The sequence below is a fragment of the Anabrus simplex genome, chromosome 5 (genome assembly GCF_040414725.1).
Source record: "Anabrus simplex isolate iqAnaSimp1 chromosome 5, ASM4041472v1, whole genome shotgun sequence".
Taxonomy (NCBI): domain Eukaryota; kingdom Metazoa; phylum Arthropoda; class Insecta; order Orthoptera; family Tettigoniidae; genus Anabrus; species Anabrus simplex.
The window spans coordinates 8,629,472-8,653,354 of record NC_090269.1 but is presented as its reverse complement, the minus strand read 5'-3'; the positions used below and the strand labels follow the sequence as shown (position 1 = coordinate 8,653,354).

At 42.4% G+C, this 23,883-nt stretch overlaps 1 protein-coding gene across 1 annotated transcript in view; it reads left to right on the top strand.

The window, feature by feature from the left end:
- The first annotated feature begins 14,559 nt into the window (after positions 1 to 14,559).
- LOC136874265 (GTP-binding protein Rhes) overlaps positions 14,560 to 23,883 on the top strand; it is a 708,531-nt gene continuing 699,207 nt past the window's right edge. Inside the window, exon 1 of the mRNA XM_068227714.1 lies at positions 14,560 to 14,650. The gene's annotated coding sequence lies outside the window, so the exon portion shown is untranslated. The remainder of the gene's footprint in view (positions 14,651 to 23,883) is intronic.

Sequence of the window (23,883 nt, the reverse complement as noted above, 5' to 3'; positions counted from 1 at the left end):
TAAGGTGGCACCCATGAGGATTTAGCCCCGTCATGATGGCAGCATGATGCTGTCTTGTTTAAAGATGGCAGCTGTCAAAAAAGAACGTGGCTTTGTAGAGCATGTGGCTTGGTTTAAAGATGGCCGCTGACAGCTGTCAAAAAAGCATGTGGAATTTCGAATTGCCCGGTACTACATGCCTAAGGTGGTAGCTATGAAGTTTAGTGCCGTAAAGATTTCAGCATTAAACTTAGCGATACATTCTTGTTTAAATATGGCAGCTGTCAATTTGACAGCATGACAGCTCTCAAAAAAGCACGTGGAATTTCAAATTTCGCGCGCCTACATGTCTAAGGTGGCAACCATGAGGTTTTGTGCCGTCAAGATGGTAGCACTGAAATTAGTGATGCGTTCTTGTTCACTGTCAAAAAGCACGTGGCCTTGTTTACAAACAAGAGCACGTGGCTTGGTTTAAAGATGGTCGTTGACAGCTGTCAAAGAGCATGAGGAATTTTAAATTGCCCGCTACCACGTGCCTAAGGTGGCATCCATGAGGTTTAGTGTGGTGAAGATGGCAGCACTGAGGTTAGTGATGCAAGACGGCCGCTTGACAGTTGTCAAAAAGCACGTGGCTGTCAAAAAGCACGTGGCGTTGTTTACAAACAAAACCACGTGGCTTTGTTTACAAACAAGAGTACGTGGCAATGACGTCACGGTCACGTGTTCATGACGTCACGGGGTCAATGACCTCGGGTGCTGACGCAGCAGAAGAAATGCTGACTCAGCGTATTTAGAACTCTCCTTGCTCCCCTACTAAGAGGATTCTTCACAACTAGTAGTACTAATTGTTGTTATAATAATGTGGACTCAAGAGATGGCAACATCTGTAGTAATAAATAGACTTGTTCATAACTAATAGTACTAATTGTTGTTATAATAATGTGGACTCACAACAAAGCAACATCTGTAGTCTTAAATGGACTTGTTCACAACCAATAGTACTAATTGTTCTTATAATAATAATGTGGAATCACAACAATGCTACATCTCTAGTCCCAAATGGACTTCTTCACAACTAATATGTTCATTGTTGTTATAATAATGTGGACTCACAACAACGCACATCTGTAGACCTAAATGGACTTGTTCACTACTAATAGCACTATTTGTTTGTAATAATGTGGACTCACAACAAGGCAACATCTGTAGTCTAAATAGACTTGTTTACAACTAATAGTACTAATTGTTGTTATAATAATGTGGACTCAGAAGAAGGCAACATCTGTAGTCTAAATAGACTTGTTTACAACTAATAGTACTAATTGTTATATTTAACGTGTGCTTCAGCTTCAAACAGTTGGGAATGATCTTAAGGTCTCTCCATCTCAGTAGAAAGGGCAAGGAAGAAAGAAGAATAGACTTCTTTCTCCTTAATTTGCTGAATTTTGAAGCCTTCTTGAAAGTATCCTCTCCATAGAGGTTTTTAATGCTTCCACGGCCCGTACTTATAGACATTATACTGTATAAACTTTTAGGCTTATGCCGTGTCAAGAAAATAAGGTGAAATTCTTAACGTTTGGCAGAAAACAGTGCTCTACGTCCTCAGAAGTAATCTCGACTGACCACGAGAAAGGCTTCTTAAACAATGACACTTTGAAATTTGAGCGTTATAATAGAATTTGGAATGGTACTTTCATTCGCCACCAGATGGCCCCCATGACTTGGCACAACGCTAGCGTTCGAAGCGGAAGCTGACCGAACCATCACAATCAGACTAAGCAGTTCACATAACGTGTTTGCGTAACATATGACATAGACAGGTATACGATACAGACTCAGACCTGGAATGAAACATCTGACACGAGGAACGTACGAATTAGGAAAACATCGAGACGAAATAACAATAGTGAAGGGACAGGGAAGGGAACTACCTTCGTAAATTCTTAATGGCTGGCAACCAGGTCTGTTGAAATTGTTAGGATTTCTACGTATTTCCACAGCTTCCCGTATAATCCTGGACCTGTAGTGTCTAGTGTGGGTAAGAGCTCGAGCATCTTGGAACATGACATCATGACCTGGCGATAGAGCGTGCTCAGCTATTGCTGATTTTTCTGGTTGGTTGAGACGAATATTACGTTCATGTTCTTTGATACGGGTACCAATTGTACGGGTACTAATTGTTGTTATAATAATGTGGTCTAACAAGAAGGCAACATCTGTAGTCACAAATGGACTTGTTCACAACTAATAGTACTAATTGTTGTTATAACATTGCTATTATCAGTCCTGGGCCAAACATACTGAGACGTAGTAACTTCTAGACAGGGGTGCGTTATCCGTTTGGCATGCTCACTTCATGCCATATAAACTACAGGTCTTTTTTAAAAATTTAAATTCAAGAATTTCATGTTTGGTCCGTATTGAATAGAGATTACACAACAATAAGTTTAATTGTACAAGATCCACCTTTTCAATACAAGATATGTTGTTGATAAAAGTTACAACATCATTTATTAAACCGTACCTTCCCCAGCCGGTCCACCGTCTCCCTTGTCAGTTCCTCTTCAACTCAACTCCGCAGTACATACAACAAGTCAACCAAAAGGCGAGTCTCTTCATCAAGCTTTACTTCGTTGTCCCATTTCCGCTATCCGAGTTAACTCGTTTTTATCTTTCATACTACAGGCCCGCATTGGATCGAGAATATTTTAACTTCTTCAACATACAGTTCCGGTCACAATATCCACTCGACCTGGGAAGTACGACATCAGATCGTATTTACGGAGATGCTTTTTATATGTACTAGTATTGTTTTTTACGCTCACAGAGGAACATCATCCACTTGCATCTCTACATAGGGTGATGTCAATGCTGTACAAAGCACATAAATCTAAACATTTTAAGACTGTCAAAGACTTCGAACTTATTTCTACGAGGCTTCACAGCTTCAGCTTTTAATTTTATTCGTGACTAACAAGTTGACAATCTTGTACTAATTACATATTCAAACCTGGACATTTAGCATAAATATGCTTTATATTTTAACTCGTTATAGATAGTTTTAATGATGAGGGTCAATTTTATGTGTTTTAACTTTAATGTGTATCTTTGTGTAATGACCCTATTTGGCTGATGATGACGTCCATGGATGTTGAAACTGGTACCATTTAATCAACAACATATCTTGTATTGAGAAGCTGGATCTTGTACAATTTAACTTATTGTTGTGTAACTACGGGTCTGTCTATGCAGTTCACTAGTACATCTCTCTTTTAACTTTAAATAACGTACTCGTTCATTCCCTTGTGGGTAGTTATTTCTTATGTCAAATTACAGTCTTCTTTGAGTGGTTAATATTCAGCCCAATTGTGAACAATAACATGAATTTTTACTGACGCCGAAATATGAACAAACATTCTTACAGCAGTGTTGACCAGCAGAGTGCAAAGGTCTCTCTCCCTCTGATAAATTAGCTCGCAATAATTGCAGCCCGAAATTAAAAACAGTATCGCATCTTACGCTGTTACCTTGAGGTGAGCTCATAGCACACAACACAACCGCTTTGCTAATGGTTCAGAAGAAGCTTTCGCAGACTTTAAACTAACTAACGGACTTCAGTGAACTGTTCACGTACGAAGCCCTCTAAGATGTTTCACCATACTCGTCCATTACGACTTATCGTGTTGACATTTATCCTCTTAGAAAAGGAGGCACCACAATCCTAATTCATTTTTCAAAACGAAACTCAATTTTGTTTTTGCCATTTGCTTTACGTCGCACCGACACAGATAGGTCTTATGACGACGATGGGATAGTGAAGGGGTAGGAGTGAGAAGGAAGCGGCCTTGGCCTTAATTAAGGTACAGCCCCAGCATTTGCGTGGTGTGAAAATGGGAAACCACGGAAAACTATCTTCAGGGCTGCCGACAGTGGGGTTCGAACCCACTATCTCCCGCTTACTGTATAGTGGCCGCACTTAAGCGACTGCAGCTATCGAGCTCGGTGTGCTGGGATCAAGACGTGGGCTTAGGTTACCTCTTTTCGATATTTGGTGTAGCGAATGTCAAGGGCTGAGCTTTTTGAGCTGCAGCATGTTTCTATCGGCCATTACATTATCAATTCTCCCAGACACGGCACAAGGAAGGCTCGCAATACAAAACCAGGTCACTCGTTGGAAAACTTTACTGTAGCAGGGAGGTCGTTAATGAAAGTCCAGTCTGTAGAGCTACATTCTGTAAAATTATTAGAGAGATTGAGGGAAAACCGATTTCAATTCAACGACCACATTCTGAGAACCAACATCGAATGTGCGACCGAGAACGAAGGACAATTGTCCAATTGAAGTTTAAGGATACCTTCAGGAAATCAGCATCAAAGGGGAATTGTATAGAACACAAATAGATTCAGAACACTGGAGGACAATCACCTGGACAGAATAACGCGAGATACCGTTAATGAAAGTCCAGTCTGTAGAGCTACATTCTGTAAAATTATTAGAGAGATTGAGGGAAAACCGATTTCAATTCAACGACCACATTCTGAGAACCAATAGCGCTAACTCCTTTGACGTTGACTTTATTATAAACATATAAAAATCACAAGGGAGAAAACATCAATAAAATTGAGTACAGCACTGAGTGCTACTGCGCTTATGTTAAAGTTTGTAGATCATGAGTCAAAAATTCCAACAGGCAATTTTTATTCCGAGTCAGGGTAGTCTTCTGTGACGGATTCTTCACTCTTGAGATTCGTGAAGTACAAGTGATATTCTTCTGGAACCTACTTCAAAATGGTGCACAAATCCTTATACTTTTCTTTACTAATTGACTTCTTAACAGTTCTAATCACAGGAAGAGTTTGTGGGAAAGATGTCCTGGCACTTCTGGTATTCCTCCTCAAATCGACTTCTTTGAACATTTCATCCTGGAACGAGGTTTTGTACTGATAGATGTATGGCTTGTCTTTTCTCACCTGGATCCAAACCATTTCAGAAATATGTGCGTTTTCTCCCAGGGTGTTTTTCTTCCTCAGAACAATCATGTTGCTATCTTTGCTTGAAAAACTCAAGAAATCTTTGAAATGTGCCAAACACATTCTTTCAACTTTGATTTTTTTCCACTTTCTTCTACCAAGTTTATCCAATCATTACAAGTGAAGATGTTTTGTGTCTCGATCCTTTTCTTCTTCTTTTCAATAATGCTGTGTACAGTACTCACTTCCATGTGGGTGTTCCCCCGCAACAAGTTAATAACTTGCAAATTTTTCCATTTTTAAAATAAGCCAGAAGTACATGATAATCATTTGATGATTTCTGTTCTGACCTGAGCAGTTATCTGACCAGACAGTGAGGATGTGTGTTTCATCAGTTAGATGATTATTTGCCCATTTCAAGAAACATGAAGCCATCTCATTTCTTCCACAGGTTTCATCATACATCATGCAATAGGAGTGTCTTCGTGTGGAATCAGAGTATAGTTTAGTGTCCATAACTTTCTGAGGTAGTAGCACTCTGAATTTGTTAGACATGGTGTCGGTAAACATTTTTGTAGGTCCACCATTACGACTTTCTCGTTTTCGCCGCAAGTTTCCTTGTCATTTGCTTTCATCTTGTAGCGGCGGGTGGCTTATTTCAAGTGCTCTTTCTTCCTTTCCATAATTTCCGATATCTCATATTGTGTGGACGATTGTTGGTTTATCTGGATATTATATTCATCGCACTTGTCACACGTATCGTTATCTGGCAATTTAAAAGCGATCTTATACTCTTCATTGAATATTTTTTCGAAACAATCATTCTTTTGCTGCTATTTTTCCTTCACGAACCTGCTACGCAGGCGTAGCAGGGGGAGAGGTGATACTCCCACGTGGCGCGTCCCAGGTGGCGGATAGGGGGGTCCTAACCGGCTTGCCGGCGGACTTGAGGGAAATAAAATACCTCTCGCGGACCAAACACACACCCCCTGTGGGTGGGGGAGGCAGACGAATAATACACCCACGGTATCCCCTGCCTGTCGTGAGAGCCGACTAAAAGGGGCGACCAAGGGATGATTGTATTCGAACCATGCAACTACATGTGATTAGTACCACTACGCGGAGAACACCAAGGGTCGCTTTTACTTTTGCGTAGTACCACTATATTAAGTACGAAATAGGTTTGTGATTAGTAGCACACAGGAGCACCGCGCGGTCGGCTTTTGCAGTACCTGTGATTAGTACCACCGTATAAGCGGGACCATGGGATGATAGCTACCATGGACCTGCCTTACCTGTGATTAGTACCCACTCTATGAGGAACACCACGGGATAGGGAGAGGTCCCTGTGGTTAGTACTCTTATGTGATGAACATCATAGGTTTGCGTTGCCTGTGAATGGCGCCGCAGAGTGAGAAAAACATAGGTCTGTATTTATGTCGAATTTCATAAGCTTTGAGTAGTACAACAATGTGTGGAATACCGCAAGTCTCTGCTACCATTGATTAGTACCGCAACAGGACAGATACCATGGTTCTACATTACTAGCGATCAGTATCATTCTGAGGGGCCTTTGCCTTGTATTTTGGACACATTTAGACACCAAGCATCCTCGATTTGCTTTTGGAAGTGGTCTCTTGGTCAGTAATACTATTAACTATGATAGTTTTTTGAGTCGGATCCACTGATTGTTTTAAATTCATGTTCATTCATTCATTCATTCATTCGTTCATTCATTCTTCATGACATTTTTTATTTTGGTCAGTGGATAATTTTGAACTTTTACTTTGTCGTTTCATTTCGTACCATTAGGGGCCGATGACCTTTGATGTTAGGCCCCTTAAAACAACAAGCATCATCATCATCATCATATTTTTCCTTCCTTGTTACATTCTTGGCAGTATAAAGAGTACATTTTTGATAGATTCAGTTCACTTCCTATGTACTTCCTCTTTGTTCGTTCCCTGCTGTAATGACTCTTATAAACTGGATATCTGTCAATATGTGCTCTAATGTCATGACAAAGCTCTTCTGAGATTTTATTTGATGGCGTGTGTTTATCTCTTCCATCAACTTCAATCATACCACAACCACTGGCCTTTTTCAAGGCAGTTTTCACCATTTGAATACTTATCCCCAGTGTATTTAAAAACATTCCTCGACAAACGTGGCTTTTATTGTTTGACACGTTTAAATGATAAATATTTGTTGCTGTTCTTTGCCGTTGTGTCTCATGACATCGTGGCCTATGCCTTATAACTGGCTTTTCCTCCACAAGGGTAATAATGTACTGTCTTTTAAGGTCCCAACTCTTCTCTGCGCTCCAAAATTCATTAAGTATTTGCTGTCTTTCAACCTCAGGTACCTTTGTTGAACATTTAATTCTGCAGTTTCTACATTCAGAACGAAGGACACGCTTACCAACTAACTTACCAGTTGAAGAGACACATTCTTCTCCACCTAATAACTTTACTTTCCTCACATTCTTCTTCCAAAAAAGAGTATTTCTTTTCCTTTTTCCTACAACCATTCTTATTATTTTCAAAATCTTCATGTTCATTTTCAGAATCTGAGTACGGAACCAATCTAGCACCAGTTGTACGAGAGGGGAGCAAAAATGTTCCGCTCTCTGTTTGCTTGATGTCACGAACAGAAGAAAGGGCACTGGATGGGGTATCATTAGAGTCACTCTCCAACGAATGCTCTTGTGGGGACTGTGATCTTTTACCAGAACTACCCACAAGCCCTTGAAAATTGGCGTGGAGACTTGATCATTGTAACCTACGTCAGTTTAATGCGAATTCACTTTAATACATTCTAATTGAGTGTACACCTCTCCTACACTATCTTCTTCGTCCTCTTCTTCCTCTTCTTCACAAAATCGGGCATCGTAACAGTAGCGGCCTGTGGACAAAAATATTTTTAAGCTACTATCCACGCACGAATAACAGTTCATGAACAAATTGAATTGGCTCTTAAAAACAAATACAGTATAAACTTCCATGATTATCAAGTGCGGTGAACTTAACACTAACTTCCACTTTTTTTATCTACTTGCAGATTCTTAGAAGGAAAGGCAGTTTCTGTTCCCTTAAGCTCATTGTCATTGTCATTAAACCCTGTAAAAGTAATTGATTAACAAGCTAATTACTGTGAGGCTCATAAAGAGGAAGACTCTTTTCTAAAACGTCAACAAATTACTTTTCAATATCTGTAGAGCATAGAAATAGAAATATATTGTACTGATCAATATTATTCTTACCTCCCGGACACTGGTTTAGCTGCAGTGCTAGATCAACCAATATCCATCCACGGCTCATTGCTTCTTATGAATGAAACCGAGCAGAACATGCAAAACAATGGTAATATTCTCAGTTAAGTCAACAAAATCCTTGTCAATAATGTGACTTGAACTACAATGGTAACACAAAATCTCAATGCCAAACCGACTTAGTCTATCGCAAGTTATGATTTGCTTAGAACCAAAGTATTATAAGTGGACTTAGGATAAGTTGGCTCACAGGATTCTCAGGACTAAAGATTATATTGACACTGTTAATTCGTAAAATTATTGTTTTACAAGATTTAGTCTGGTTCTTAGGTACAGATTTGTTAAAGAAAAATAAGAATCGCTTCAAAGACTCTTCCGTTCCCTCCAAATCATGGGAAATGCAAATGGCATGTGATGTGTACCATTCTTCCACCCAGTGAACAGTCTAACACATATTTGGGGCTCAGCTCTTATCAAAATCACCCACTGGACAGTTTATAACACTCTTTCACAAGCCGCGTGAAATGTCGCTTCTGAGACTTGAAGGTCAGCTCACCACAAATACAGCAGAACATATCTGCATGATTTACACACTTTCTTGGCAAGATGAAAAGCAACCACTAAAACACAACACAATACACTGTAACAGAAAGGAAGGAAATAGTGCTAACACGTTCACAGACTGCTCAATACTGACACATCACAACAACAGATCTGCGCATGTCAAAACAGGAATGAACCTGCCCAGTGCTTGTGCTTCAACATGATATTACGTATAATTCCCTTAAATGCAGCATGAATGAAATCGATACACATGAGTTGAAGGTTCCTATGACAGGTAAAAGAGAATGCTAAGATCGAATTTTAAAAAGTTGCTGTCACAAGAAGACTTTGCCTGATGGAAAAAATTCTAACGATAGACTTCTTGTGAAGAAAACCTTGTCAATCAGTGTAATCAGAGAGGAAATATGGAAGGGATCCAACACTTCGAAAAATGAAGGTATCGGCCAAAGAAAGACTAGAGTCTCTAGGCCTCCATACGTAATACTGTCGAAGTAAGAAAAGAACAAGAGTTGACCATGGGGAATCGGATAGGATAGATGAAAGTGAGGACTCTGGCACAAGTAGTTGCACGCAATGGTCGCGAACCCCAGCTCTCCTGGGGCCGGGCCTATGGAATTACCACGAATGAAATAATCAATTCTCTAGAGCATGATTTGATAAGAACTCTCCGATGAAATGAAATGGCGCGTTGCCGGGAGTGTCCGACAACATGTTCGGCTCGCTAGGCGCAGGTCTTTTGATTTGATGCCCGTAAGCGACCTGCGCGTCGTGATGAGGATGAAATGGCGACGAAGACATCATATACACCCAGCCCCCTTGGCAGGAAATTACCCAATGATAGTTAAAATTCCCGACCCTTCCGGGAATCGAACCCGGGACTCCCATGGCCAAAGGCCAGCACGCTAACCATTTAGCCATGGAGCCGGACGCCTCTCTGATAAAAGAGCCGCCTATGTCTCTCAGTCATGACCATCCATGAGTACTTCACATTAGGGCCTGCTCGGTTGCTAGGAAACACCCCATCACACATTGTGCATAGCTAATTTCTAACGAGATCCTCGTTTAGGCATAACGAGCTGTAATAATAATAATAATAATAATAATAATAATAATAATAATAATAATAATAATAATAATAATAAGAAGAAGAAGAAGAAGAAGAAGAACAAGAAGAGGAACGAGAAGAACTAGAGTAGAGCATTCGTTATAAACAGGTCAGATAACTCGTCTGTCGCAGTCATAGTGTTTCGCCTGCCATTTTCAATGGGTTTATGAATATTTAATAAGAAGTGCGTTATGGTGTGCCGCATTCTGACGTCATCGTGCTGTCTCTTAGGCGAAATTCCTTCCATCTACATTTGCTTTTTTATTCTGCAGTTCCTGAAGTAATCGCAGCTCATTGGTTAGTCTCCAAGGACCGTATTTTGCCTGATACAGGGCTTTCATTCTTTCTAGTGTAGCTAGGTGTGTCATGTACGTAGACGCTCTTCTCTTAGCAGCATGCAAGCCATCTGTTGAATATTTGGAAGCTGGGAAATGTCAGAGAATCAAAGAGCATCTAGCAGGAAATAATATTCTTTCGTATCCAGAGGAAGTGTATACTCTCTCGCTTGAAACGTAGTAATCAAACATGGCTGCTTGCAATGATATTACTAAGGATGAAAATCACATAAATATCTGAATATTAATGAAAGTGTTAGTCGCTTAGCGACCTGCTAGGTACAGAATGTATCGCGCGTTAGCATAAGCCTCCACCTGCACTTGGAGTTATCATTTAGAGATACGATTTTAGGATTCCTCCAAGTTGGCTGAACTTCGACACGTATGATTCTCCGGCAGGTCATTCCGGAGAGAATAAAAACAAATGAAGTAAATCGGTCCAGTAGAAGTAGACTCTTTTAATATATACATAATAATAATAATAATAATAATAATAATAATAATAATAATAATAATAATAATAACCGTGCCCCGTCAGCTTGCGTAGGGATGTACCCCTGAACTGAGTAACTCTACGTGAGACACTGGGCCCTCAACCCCGACACGCCACGTCCCAATTCCTGATAGGGGAAGTTCCTGCGGATATGTAGGACAGGTGTGAATAAGGCCTAGCGAAATAAGCACTCGCGGATCAACCGAGGGTATGAGAATACGGCCAATGGCCTCGACGGCAGAAGAGGGCATATCCCATTAGCGGCGATCGTCTGTACCCCCATGTTAAGGGCAGCTGTGAAAGGCGTCTGTACCCCATGTTAGGGGTGGCCTCATTAAAATCCTGGCAGAAGGTATAAAATGCAACTCATCATTGATGCAGGAAATGAACAATAGGAATGAGCCTCGGAATAGGACGCTACCCGAGGTTCGTCGGACCACGCTTGGAGCTGGTCATGAGCTTGACAGCAGGCAAGCCACCAGTGGCATGGTGCTGATCAGAAGGGTACATGTCGGTTCACCCGAAAGTTCTACAGCCGACAATTCAGCCAGGACAACTCAACAGCTACCTCCTCCTGCCGAAAGTGTTTCAGAAGTTCAGCTGACCACCAAGGCAGGTAAATCAAGGCAGGGCTTGAAATGTACGCATGAATGAAATGAATACTTTATAACTAAGACCTTACAACGTAGAGGAATGATATGCACACGTTGTTTGTGGAGAAATTCTCCCAGTACTCCTTTGTCACAGAACAAGGAGTTGCAGATTAAAGACGTGCAATAGTAACCAACAACAAACTTCCTGCCACAATAATTCAAAATCTTAAAGAAGAAGCTGCTAAAATTCTAGCTACGAGGCCGAACAGTGAAGGCAGCTCCATCTCAATTTCTCACATTGGGCAAGACGATACTCGGAGAAAAGAACCACAGGAAGACAAATCTCTCAGGTGCTGATGAACCACTTCGTGCTGAAGACATTTTTAAAGAAGCAATGGCCCAGTTCGTGGGTCTCAAGGTGAACTATAGACCGACACTGCCCAGAATTCGAGAAACAAAACACTTGTAAGTACTACAAATGACATCCTAAAGAAGTACATGGAAACATCGAGTAGTATGGAGGAAACAAATGCCACCGTTTATTGCGCAGCAGTAACTGTGGTTAGGCTGAACAACGAAAAACTAATAGCCCTCGCCAGAATCTCTTGTAAGAACGCAGATTCAGAATACATTCCACCATGGCAACTTCGATTACAAAGTGATATCCAAGAGCCAAGGAAAACCACAGGTCAACTTTCCGCGTACCTCTGTATAAAAACGAACAGAATCTTGAGGAAAGTGTTCGGTAAAATCAACACCCACACAAAGGAACCTGAGTAGAGAAAAGGTCAAAGAATACATTGACATCCAAAAAGAAAAGTTGTGTGCAAAAGCAGCAAGGCTCAGGAGGTACAACGAGTCTCGAGCTAGGAAATACTAAAACAAACTTTTCTCCAAGAATGAGGGCCAATTCTACAGAGCGCTCCAGCAAAACCGGCAAACTATGGCAGAAGAACTTCCAAGTGTGCAGGACATGGAAACATATTTGGTGCACCAACACAGTCCACAATACAAACAAAACTAATGAAGAGCAAAAGAACAATTCTTTTGCAGAAATGAGTTTTGATACCATAGAAGAAAGTAGTTTTGCCTTGCAATGAATCTCCTATCCAATCTTCCAAAAGCTACTGGTTTGGATTTGATATTAAATATAACAACAGGAACCACAGAATATCCCCTTCGTTTTATATGGATGATCTGAAAGTGTATGTCCACAATAGACTCCTACTCATTTGATGTGGAAATGACGTTGGGCGTAAAGAAGTGTAACCTGATAACAATTGTACGTTGTCGGTACGCAAACTCCCAACCATATGAGCTTCATACCGGATCTTTAATTGAGGAAAGGACACAAGCAGAGACCTACAAGTACCTGGGATTTGCTCAGAATACAACTCTGGAGCACAAGAAAGTCGAACAGAAACTCATTGACAAATATACATCGGGGTTGCATCATATTTTGCGTAGCTAACTAAATGCCAAGAACAAAATTAAAGTATAAACACGTACACTATTCCAACTCTTGTTTATTCATTCGGATTTCTGAAATGGGCTGCTAAAGAAATAGACAGCATACGTAAAATAACGAGAACTTTGCTCACCATCTATAGATTACATAATCCAAATTCATGCATCGAAAGGGTCACTCTTCCACGAAAATCGGGAGGCTGAGGAGTACTGGATCTTTAAGTCATGCTCCTGAATCATGATAAAGAACCTAATAAGATACTTCCATAAAAAGCTAGAAAACAGCTTTCTCCATAAAGCTGTAGCACTTGCTGACAAGTACACTGTACTGTATCTATACAATGCCTCTGATCCTCATACAAATCGTCAAGTATCCCTGCAGTAGAAAGAAAGGACCTGGGGAGAAATGAAATGAAATGTCGTATGGCTTTTAGTGCCGGGATATCCCAGGACGGGTTTGGCTCGCCAGGTGCACGTCTTTCTATTTGACTCCCGTAGGCGACCTGCGCGTCGTGATGAGGATGAAATGATGATGAAGACAAGACATACACCCAGCCCCCGTGCCATTGGAATCCACCAATTAAGGTTAAAATCCCCGACCCGGCCGGGAATCAAACCCGGGACCCTCTGAACCGAAGGCCAGTACGCTGATCGTTCAGCCAACGAGTCAGACTACCTGGGGAGAGAAGACCCTATACGGAAAATACTACAGCAATCTAAACGGACAGAGCATAGACAAGAATGCGTCATGCATGTGGTTACAAAGTGGGCGCTTATTTGGGGGGACAGAGGGATTTGCAGTTACTATATAAGACCAAGTAATAGCTACAAACAATTACAAAAAGTACACCATCAAAGACACCAACGTACTCTCCGACAAATGCAGACGATGCTCCGTTCATCTGCAGACCATCGACCATATCACTGCGGGCTGCCCAGTACTTGCCCCCGTAGAATACACGAGACGACACAATCATGTCTCGGGAATCATACACCAGGCACTTGCTCAGGAAAACCAATTAACTCAGGAGCGTATCCCTTATTACAAGTACCATCCAACACCACACCTGGAGAACGAGCCGATTAAGCTTTATTGGGACACTGCTGTAGTGACAGACAAAACAGTCAACCATAACAGACAAGACATCATACTGGTAAACAAGAAAACTGGGACGACTTTCATTATTGAAATCGTAATCCCCAATGACACCAACATTGACAGGAAGTACCGTGAAAAAAATACAAGTACAAAGAACTTGCAGAAGAGATCAAGAGGATCTGGAAGATGAAACTGGTACGGATCGTCCCTGTGATTCTGTCAGTCAACGGCCATATTCCACACACACTTCACAAGAATCTGCAAGAACTGGGTCTTCCACCGAACATCTACAAAATTATGCAACATTCTGTCCTCCTGTTAGGGTGCGAGTGTTGCTCTCGCAAGAATGAAGATCCCGTGATCTAGCGTTTTGTATATACCTGTACTTATTGTAAGGCACTTGGTGCATCCCGTGTTCTGTTACTACCCGTGGAGAAGTGTATGAATAATAATAATAATAATAATAATAATAATAATAATAATAATAATAATAATAATAATAATAATAATAATAATAATAATAATAATAATAATAATAATAGGGAAAATGGCATGAGGGAAAGAGAACTGTAAGGCGTGCAGGTGGTCGTAGGTCCCAGGTGGGAGACTGGTCGGGCGGCGCATGCGCACGGCTCGGCGCCTCGACGCGGGACGTCGCTCCGCAGCACAGCTGCTTGTAGTACGCCGTGCGAGTGCCTGGTCCCCGGCTGGACCAACAAGTGATCCGTTAGTGTGAAGTGTGACTTGTTTGTGAGCTAGGACTACGCCAACAGGTAAGGACCTGATTTCATTTGATTTGTTTATTCATGATTAACAGGTGGCCATTATCGTTAAAGCATGAAGCCAGTTCGAGTCCCGTTCACTATCAGAACGCTGGTCGACACGGTAGGAGAGGTGTCCAGTCGCAGTGTTCAGTGGAAGTACAATTGTTTGTTAACATTAATAGGAGGGAAAAAATTGAAGAGATCCGACATTTCGAAGTTAGCTGCGAAAGGAACACAGTGACCATGGAGGGTGTAAGAATGAGGGACTCCATAGGCCTCGGAAACCTAATATTAACTGGGACGGAAAAGAACAAGAGTTGATCAAGGGAGGAGTGCCACGACCCAGCTAAGGGCCCCGTCGTCGCCAACCCACGTCTTTCCTTGATCCCTTTTAGTCTCCTCTTACGACAGGCAGGTGTACCGCCGCTACCCACAGTGATCAGGGATACCGACGGTAGCTTATCTCTAGTTCCAGAAAATGTATTTTATTATTATCATCAAATGGAGTAGCTCCGTCCATGGAGCCAACCTTTGCATTTGGAAGACGTGTGGGTTCGAATCCCACTGTCGATTTGTCCTGAGAATGGTGTTCTGATTTTTGTGGTTTCCTATTTGCACTTCTAGGCAATGGCTGTTCATACGCCACAGCTGTTTTCTTCGATCTTCTTACCCAGTTTAATTCATATTCATTAGCTCTTCAAATGAGTGGCTGTCAGGAAGGACATCCGACCGTAAAACATGCCTTGTAATTTCATCTCGCTTCATCCTCCACCTAAGATCAGCACACTATGGTTGTTTGCGCTCTCCTCGATTCCATGCCTCTCTCGTTATTCAGCTTCTTCTGAATTCTTTATGTATGTTCAGTCCGTCAGCGATACCACTGGTGAGATCCTCAACAGTTCTGCCATCAGCTGTCATAGATGGCCTAGGCATCACTGAAGAGGCGTACTAGGGAAATGAGGAGTGAGGTAGTTTCCCGTTGCTTTCCTCACCGAGCCAGAGTTGCTATTACATATCAGTCTCCCAAGCCCACTGAAATGCATGCACCAACCGACCCTATGAGTAACATTTTCACACCATTCATAGCAGGGACTGGCTGCGTAAGGAATGGCATTACTAGCATCACTCATACCTCAGTCACTTTCATATTGTCAAAGCCAAGGATGAGACAGAGACAGATCTATGACAGTAACAACATTGCTCTAGCCTACACCAGAAGACATAGTGCACTGTAAACACTAGGTCCTGCCAGCAAAGACATCTGAATTCTTTAGTTTTCCTAAATTTGATTTGTAAATTTTCTTTTAGCGCTTTCCGGAACCCTTTCTGCCATAAACTCCTGTGGCTGGGAGCTGCAGAGTGCCTGCCTGTTCGCAGCGAGAATACTGGCAGTGGCTGACATAGAAACTCTAGATTATAAACAACAAGTAAATATTCTTCAGACTCTTGTTTTACGTCGCACCGACACCACGGGTTTAATGAGACGTTTTATGCTTAGGAGTGGGAAGGAAGTGACAGTGGCCTTCATTATGGTAAAGTCTCAGCATTTGCCTTGTGTGAAAATGGTAAACCACGGAATACCATTTTAGGGCTGCCGACAGTGGGGCTCTAACCCACTATCTCTCGGATGCAAGCTCACAACAGCGCGCCTAACCGCACGTCCAACTCGCCCGGTGCATCAGTTAATGCAATGTTCTTAATGCGTTTTCCATCCAGGGTTGGTTTTCCACTCGGGCTCTTCCGCCTCAAGGGCAGTGTCCTGGAGCGTGAGACTTTGGGTGGGGAATACAATTGAGGTGAAGGACCAGTACCACACCAAGGTGACCCCACCTACTATGCCGAAAAGGGGCTTTCTGGGGGGAATGGGAACATGGGAAGGGATAGACAAGGAAGACAGAAGAAGTTAGGTACCATGCCTGCATTTGACTGGAGGAGAGGAAAAACACTTGGTGATGGTTGAGGTGTGAATCGAACCCTCCTGTACTCAGTTGACCTCGGGAGGCTGAGTGGACCCGTTCCAGCCGTCGTACCACGTTTCAAATTCGTGGCAGACCTGGGAATTGAACCCGGGGCTTCGGGGTTGCAGCTAACCACACTAACCACTACACCAGAGAGGCGGACTAATAAAATTTTAATAATGATAATTGTGTTTTTATTGCACATTGAGTGAAGTATATTATTTATTTTTAATACATTTTATATACAAAATTTCCTGAAAAGAAGAAAGAAAAACCCTAGTATTTAGTCTTGTTATTTCGCTGTGAGGCCCTTGGAGGCGAATTTATCAGTCGAACTGGCGCTTTACACATAATGAGTTTCACTTATCTGCTCGAGAGTCTCTGAACACAAATATAAAGTCATTTCTTAATCGCGAAAGAGGCGTATTAAGGACATATTTTGTAAACTGCGAAAGCGTTAATATTTCTAGGATGTTATGTAACATAATTACCAATGAATCTATTGAGAGAGACTTTTGAAATCTGAACAAAAATCAGTTTTTGCTTCTCTTGTAGAATTAGAGTTAGGTGATGAGGCGATATGTACCACTCGTCTATGGAGTACTTCCATTAAGTAGAAATTCACTTGCGAGAGGAGTTAGGAAGTAGCCCTAGGCAAGAAGTCTGTTGTTACAGTGAGTGCGGGCGAACACAAAGTTACAAAGGCAGAGACTGTGGCTGCCTCGGGCTCAGCGCGCAATGCGGGTTCGATACAGGCTGAGTCCACACTCGGAGCCACCCAGAGTTTGGATCACATGCGCGACAATAAACAGAATGGATTTAACGTCCCACAAACTACATTTAAGGTTTTCAGAGACGCGAAAGTGCCGGAATATTGTCCCGCTGGATTTATTCTACCTGTTACTAAATCTACCAACACGGGGCTGATGAATACCCGCCAACTTGAGCTCAGAATAAACAACTAAACAACTACAATATTTACTAAATGAGAGCAATATTTTATTAACAGCACATTTCCTATTCATTTTTCATAATAATTATTAGGAATTCATGAGAGAACAATTCATTTTCCTTTCTCTTTCTTTCTAGATCCCCTTCCGATGAGTGAAACATGTTTCACGTGCTAATCGCAGCAAAAGTTCACCTGTGAACCTAATGGCCGGCTGCAAGTATTAATGTGCCCAATGAAGGCAATTTGAAGTAGCTACTGCCACTTTGATACACATGCCTAATAAGCAGTTCTATAGATAAGTGATGATGATTCCTTATCTTTTTACAATTTGCTTCACGTCGCACCGACACAGATAGGTCTCATGGCGACGGTGGGGCAGTGGGAAGGAGGCGGCTGTGGCCTTAATTAGGGTACATCCCCGGCATTTGCCTGGTGTGAAAACGGGAAACCACTGAAAACCATCTTCAGGGCTGCCGATAGTGGGGTTGGACCCCAATAGGAGGGGCCCGACACCCAAAGATATAGGTATCGGCGAAAGAAACACAAGTGGCAGGAAGGGCGTGAAAATGAAGGACTCCCTAGGCGTTAGGAACCTAAGGGGGTAGGGGTAGGAAAAGAACAACAGTTGTCCAAGAGAGGTCGGATAAGATAGATGAAAGTTAGGAGCCTGGCACAAGTAAGGGCCTTGTGTTTGACAACCCACGCTCCCCAGTTAAGAGGCCCTTCTAGTTGCCCCTTATGACAGTGTTACCGTGAGTGTCACCGACCGGGGGAAGTGGAATGTGTCCGACGCTTCGAAAGGTGAAAGAAGAAGGGTGAGGGGCCGAGATTGAGCCCAACTTGACTCAGTCCGGTGGTATTTGAAGGTGCTGAAATACGTCAGCCTCGTGTCGGTACATTTACTGGCACTGCGGGCCTAAATTCTGACCCCTCTGCTTCTCTGAAAACAGTAAAACTAGTTACTGGGATGTAAAACAAATAACATTAGAAAGGCAAAGAGCGTCGGGTCCGGAAAAGAACAAGTGTTCACCATGGAGGTCGGATAGGGGAGATAAAGCTAAAGGCCCCATGGTGGCTAACCCACTCTGTTAGTCTTGTGCATGACAGGCAGAGGATACGACTACAAGGGGATGAGTAGTTGGACAAGACTGAGGAGTCTGGCAGAAGCAGAAGCAATGCCAGGACTCAGCTAAAGAACTCGTGGTCGCCAACCTACCCCTTTTAGTTGCCACTTGTGACAGGCAGAAGGTAAAGAATGCTGCAGGCGATTTATTCCAATGATCAGTTCCTGATTACATTCGAATATTTACCTTAGTTCGTACCGTACGCCAGGCCCTCGTCACATTTCACTGGCGGTACGAGTGGCCATGTAATGATGAGGCTCTCCAAATTAGCTCAAAATAGAAGTCCCTTCTTTCACCAAGTTACCTGCGAATGCTTAAAAGCTCGAGTGTAATAATCGATCCGTACATCATTTGTAGTTGACAGCACTGCTACAAACAAAAGACAAGTTCTACCTGTTGGAGCCTTCTTTTGTTTATTCTCCACAGAAACGACAACGACTGACAATTACATGTAACGTTTCTGTAATGAAGGGGATGTTCATTGTACGATATTTTCCTAGAGGTAATAATAATAATAATAATAATAATAATAATAATAATAATAATAATAATAATAATAATAATAATAATAATAATGTTATTGTTTTTACGTGTCATTAACAACTTTTACGATTTTCAAGACGCCGAGCTGCCGGGATGTTGCCCACAGAGTTCTTTAACGTGCCAGTAAATCTACCGACACGAGGCTGACGTATTTCAGCACCTTCAAGTACCACTGGACTCGTCTTTATAGTCCGAGGTACACATACTGGCCTTTATTTGATCGATACCCCCATATCCCCCTATGGGTCGGGGCGTAGAATAACACCCACGGTAACTCTTGCCTTGGCGACCACGGTCCCACTGCCTGAGTGTGCAATTGCATCCTCTTACTTTTGCCAGGCTCCTCACTTTCATCCCTCCCTCGTGTTGTTAGGGAGACACGTCCTTCCAGTAATTCCATTCTTGCACTTCCCTCTGCTCACTTGTACTTCCTATTCGAACAGTAACAATGCTCTGCATCTGGAAAAGTTACCGATGTTTTAATATTGAAGACTGGACATCAATAATGGGCTAAGTGCCAAAAAGTTAAAATCAAAGAAGTCATCAGGTTGAAGCATAGTAACCGTAAATGGATTGTTCGGTGTTGCATTCACCATAAGTTTGACCAGGTCAGGAACTTGACAATTTTCAACCCTTTTACGTTTCTCGATCTTTGCAAAATCTCTGTCACAAGATAAAACTGAATGGCCAGAATGGTTTATCTCATCATACTTGCCAGTAATTGTCACGTAAATCCAAAGAAACATCATTATTTTGTTCTTGTTCTGGCCATTGCAGGTATCAGACTAGACATTAAGTTTTCGTTTCGTCATAAATTCAGAACTACCGAGTGCTTTAAACAGACATGGAGCACTTTCATTACCGCCTCGACCACTCAAGTACGACGAGCCCCTTGTTGTTGTCACCAACATGGAGGCACAGATTGTAGCATGAAAGCTGAGGGCAATAAAACATTGATTCTCCCTTCTTTCTATTTTGCTTGTGTCACTGTTTAATTCCATCGTTCTTAAAATGTACTATCACAAATTAAAACTCTCAACAGGCTTTTCTCAAAAGAATTAGGTTAAAATTCACAGCGATGTTGTTGTCATGACGCTCAGAATCAACAATTAAAGCTCGGTGGCACATAGCCCGTAATAGCTTCACCAGCGGCCCGGCACATACCTCTCATGCCATATCTCGGGCCTTGTATGCACTACAATCATGGTCATGGCAGATAGCGCGTTTTGTATGTTGTTGGCAATGGCACAGAGCTCACTTTTTTTGGTCTAAACATTTTTTAATTGTTTTGGCACTTAGCCCGTTATTGATGTCCAGTCTTCTATTGTCTTTTAAATAATTTAGGGGCGCTGGCTGGGAAGAAATATATTATGAGTTTCTCGCCACCACTTCACATATTGCTGAAAATACGGACATCAAGTTTTGGCTTTAAGTACCTTTTAGTTTTATATCAAATACTGTAAATCTTGCTTTTGCTTAGAAACCGTCAGGCCGTCGATGAACTCCAATTCCTCCGTGTACTGAATCACAACACCGTCTTACTAGATTTCTGAAAAGGATAAACAAATATTTCTTTACTGGAAAAGCCACGTAATATAAATAAACGGATTGCATTTTCTCTTCTAATTAAACATAGTAATTTAAGTAAAGCTGGGGTTAAGTGATGTTTTACCTTACAAGTGAGATGCAAACTGCAGCAACATATTTCATATTTTAGTGAAGGTACTTATTTTAAATTAAATAGTCTGCCTGGTGACCATGAGTCGGCCCCACGTGCCTGCCTCTTCCCCAGAGGCCCCGAGTTCGATTCCTGGCCAGGTCAGGGATTTTTACCTGGATATAAGGGCTGGTTCGAGGTCCACGCAGCCTACTTGATTACAATGAAGAGCAATCTGACGGTGAGATGGCGGCCCCGGTCTAGAAAGCCAAGAATAACGGCCGAGAGTATTCGTCGTGCTGACCACACGACACCTCGTAATCTGCAGGTCTTCGGGCTGTGCAGCGATCGCTTGGTAGGCCACGGCCCTTCGGGGTTGTTGCGTCATGTGGTTTTGTTTGGTTTGGTGATCATGATTGTGTGACACCATTGATAGGCGAATGTTGGCCACCAGGCTAGGAGAGGTCAAAAATCTGGAATCAACACCAAACCTGTACGCAATGTTGAAACTGTTATGGTGATTCGTTCGACGGATGAGCAGACCCCTTGATGCTCTTCGATAGGAGTAGTTTATGTTTCATCTTCTCCCTTTCTGGTATCATAAATCACATCCTTTATTTCATCTCATTAAGTCCTCTGGTGGGATTGACGTCAGGAAGGGCATCCGATCGCAAAACTCGCTACGAAGATTCATCCCATTTCATTCGAAATGAAATATTTCGTTACAAATAATTTGGACACGTGGCGAGCCACGAAATAAAGTCCATCAGGGAAGTCAGAAAATCAATACTGGAGTGGAAATTTCAGCCAATCAGATAAGCTGTTGTAAACGAAACAGTGTTCGACCAATGAGAGACACTTTTTGAATAAAAGTGTACGAAAATTAACTGCTGAAGTGAAAATTGTCAGTAGAGTTTTTAGTGTGAAAAGAAGGCAAATCGTCGTAGTACGGAATAAAATTCGTTTTGGAACCGTTATTCATTGTTAGAGCACACTATCGCCATCTAGCAGTTGTTTAGTTAGTCGGTGAGTGTTGTTTTAAGAAGAAGTACAACTGGGCAACCATCCCGTATTAACACTAATCAGAGCGAAATACCTGAAAGGGTCTGACAATTCGAAAACTGAAGGTATCGCCCAAGACGACGGGGCGTGAAAATGAAAGACCTTGTAGACCTAATACCGTTGTCGTCGTGTGAGGACTCAGCTAAGGGTCCCGTCGTCACGTATACAGTCCAAATTAAGAGCTCCAGTGTTGTACCGCAATATCCTTTCCCACTGGAGCGGTCCACAAGCTGCCTCACATGTGACGGCGAAGGGTTTCTGACTGCGATGCAATAAACCAATTATCTCCCTCACCCCATCTCGAGACTTGCGCGTCATCTCCTCACATTACCTTATTGTTCTCCAGGCCGGAACGCGTTATGTAATTTCCCTGATCGGATAGCAGAGAGGAAATTTGTATTCCCATCAGCACCACCGCTCTGACGTCATCTGTGTCTTGGCTCAACGGAACGTGGCTGTACCTGTAACACACGTACTGTGTCCTCGGTCCACCACACCGAGCCTCTAGTTTTACGTGATCGTAGCCACATTTATTTATTTATTTGTTTATTTATTTATTTACTTAGTTCTGCTGTGTGCTTTACTTCGTACCGAAACATATAGGTCTTATGGCGACAATGGGACAGGAAAGGCATAGGAGTGGGAAGTAAGCGGCCGTGGCCTTAATTAAGATATAGCCTCAGCATTTTCCTGGTGTGAAAATGGGAAACCACGGAAAACCATTTTCAGCGCTGCCGACAGTGGGGTTCGAACCCACTATCTCCCGGATGCAAGCTCACAGCTGCGCTTCTAACCGCACGGCTAACTCGCCTGGTAGTCCTGTTTTAGCATACGACTAATATCACGTCCCATCAATAATATCCAATATTAATAGAGGGCACTCATACAGTTTCTCCGTTTACGGAAAAACCGACCATGAATATTGTTGTTGGGGGGTTGGAAGACGAAGAGCGAAATCATATCCACAGTTCTGTGGATTTCCGTGCAGCGGAGAAAATCCCCGAGTGTACAGCAGTGTAGAGGTTCAAGTACAACGTACAGACATTAGTTGTACTCGGTAATGGAGGAGCGGCCGACCACGTGCAGGGTTGCCGCCGGGCAAAAATATGTCCTACTAAATTTCCCCCTAAAAATGTATGTAAGAAGTACTTTTTTCTACGAAGGAGCAGGATTATTCGTGAAGGCAGTATAGAAAGAAAATTATACTTATAAAAACAATACACATTTATAATGGGAAATTACCGGGCGAGTTGGCCGTGCGCGTAGAGGCGCGCGGCTGTGAGCTTGCATCCGGGAGATAGTAGGTTCGAATCCCACTATCGGCAGCCCTGAAGATGGTTTTCGGTGGTTTCCCATTTTCACACCAGGCAAATGCTGGGGCTGTAACTTAATTAAGGCCACGGCCGCTTCCTTCCAACTCCTAGGCCTTTCCTATCCCATCGCCGCTATAAGACCTATCTGTGTCGGTGCGACGTAAAGCCCCTAGCAAAAAAAAAAATATATATATAATGGGAAATTTGTAATTATCAAAACTTACCCTTTTTGATACCTGTGATGGGAAGCAGCAGTATTGCAGTTTCAGTCACCACCAGTTCCAGTTTCCAGCTGACTACGAGTTGAGAGTCACCTTTCATGTTTAGAATATTCTCACGCATTTCAGTTCAAGATGCACACACCACACACGCGCGCGCGCCTTTTGACTTCATATTCTAGTTGGAGTCTTACCAGAGACTTACATGTCCCCTCCTTTATATCCTTACTACAACTCCTAAATACCCTCATAATTCATAACTATGTGCAGAGATCCCATTTATGTGATTGCCCCCAATGAAGATCTTTCCTTATGTTAACACCTAGGTACTTACAATGATTGCATTGTAGGGACAGCGTGCCCGCCTCTTACCCTAAGGCCCCGAGTTCAATTCCCAGTGAGATTAGGGAATTTT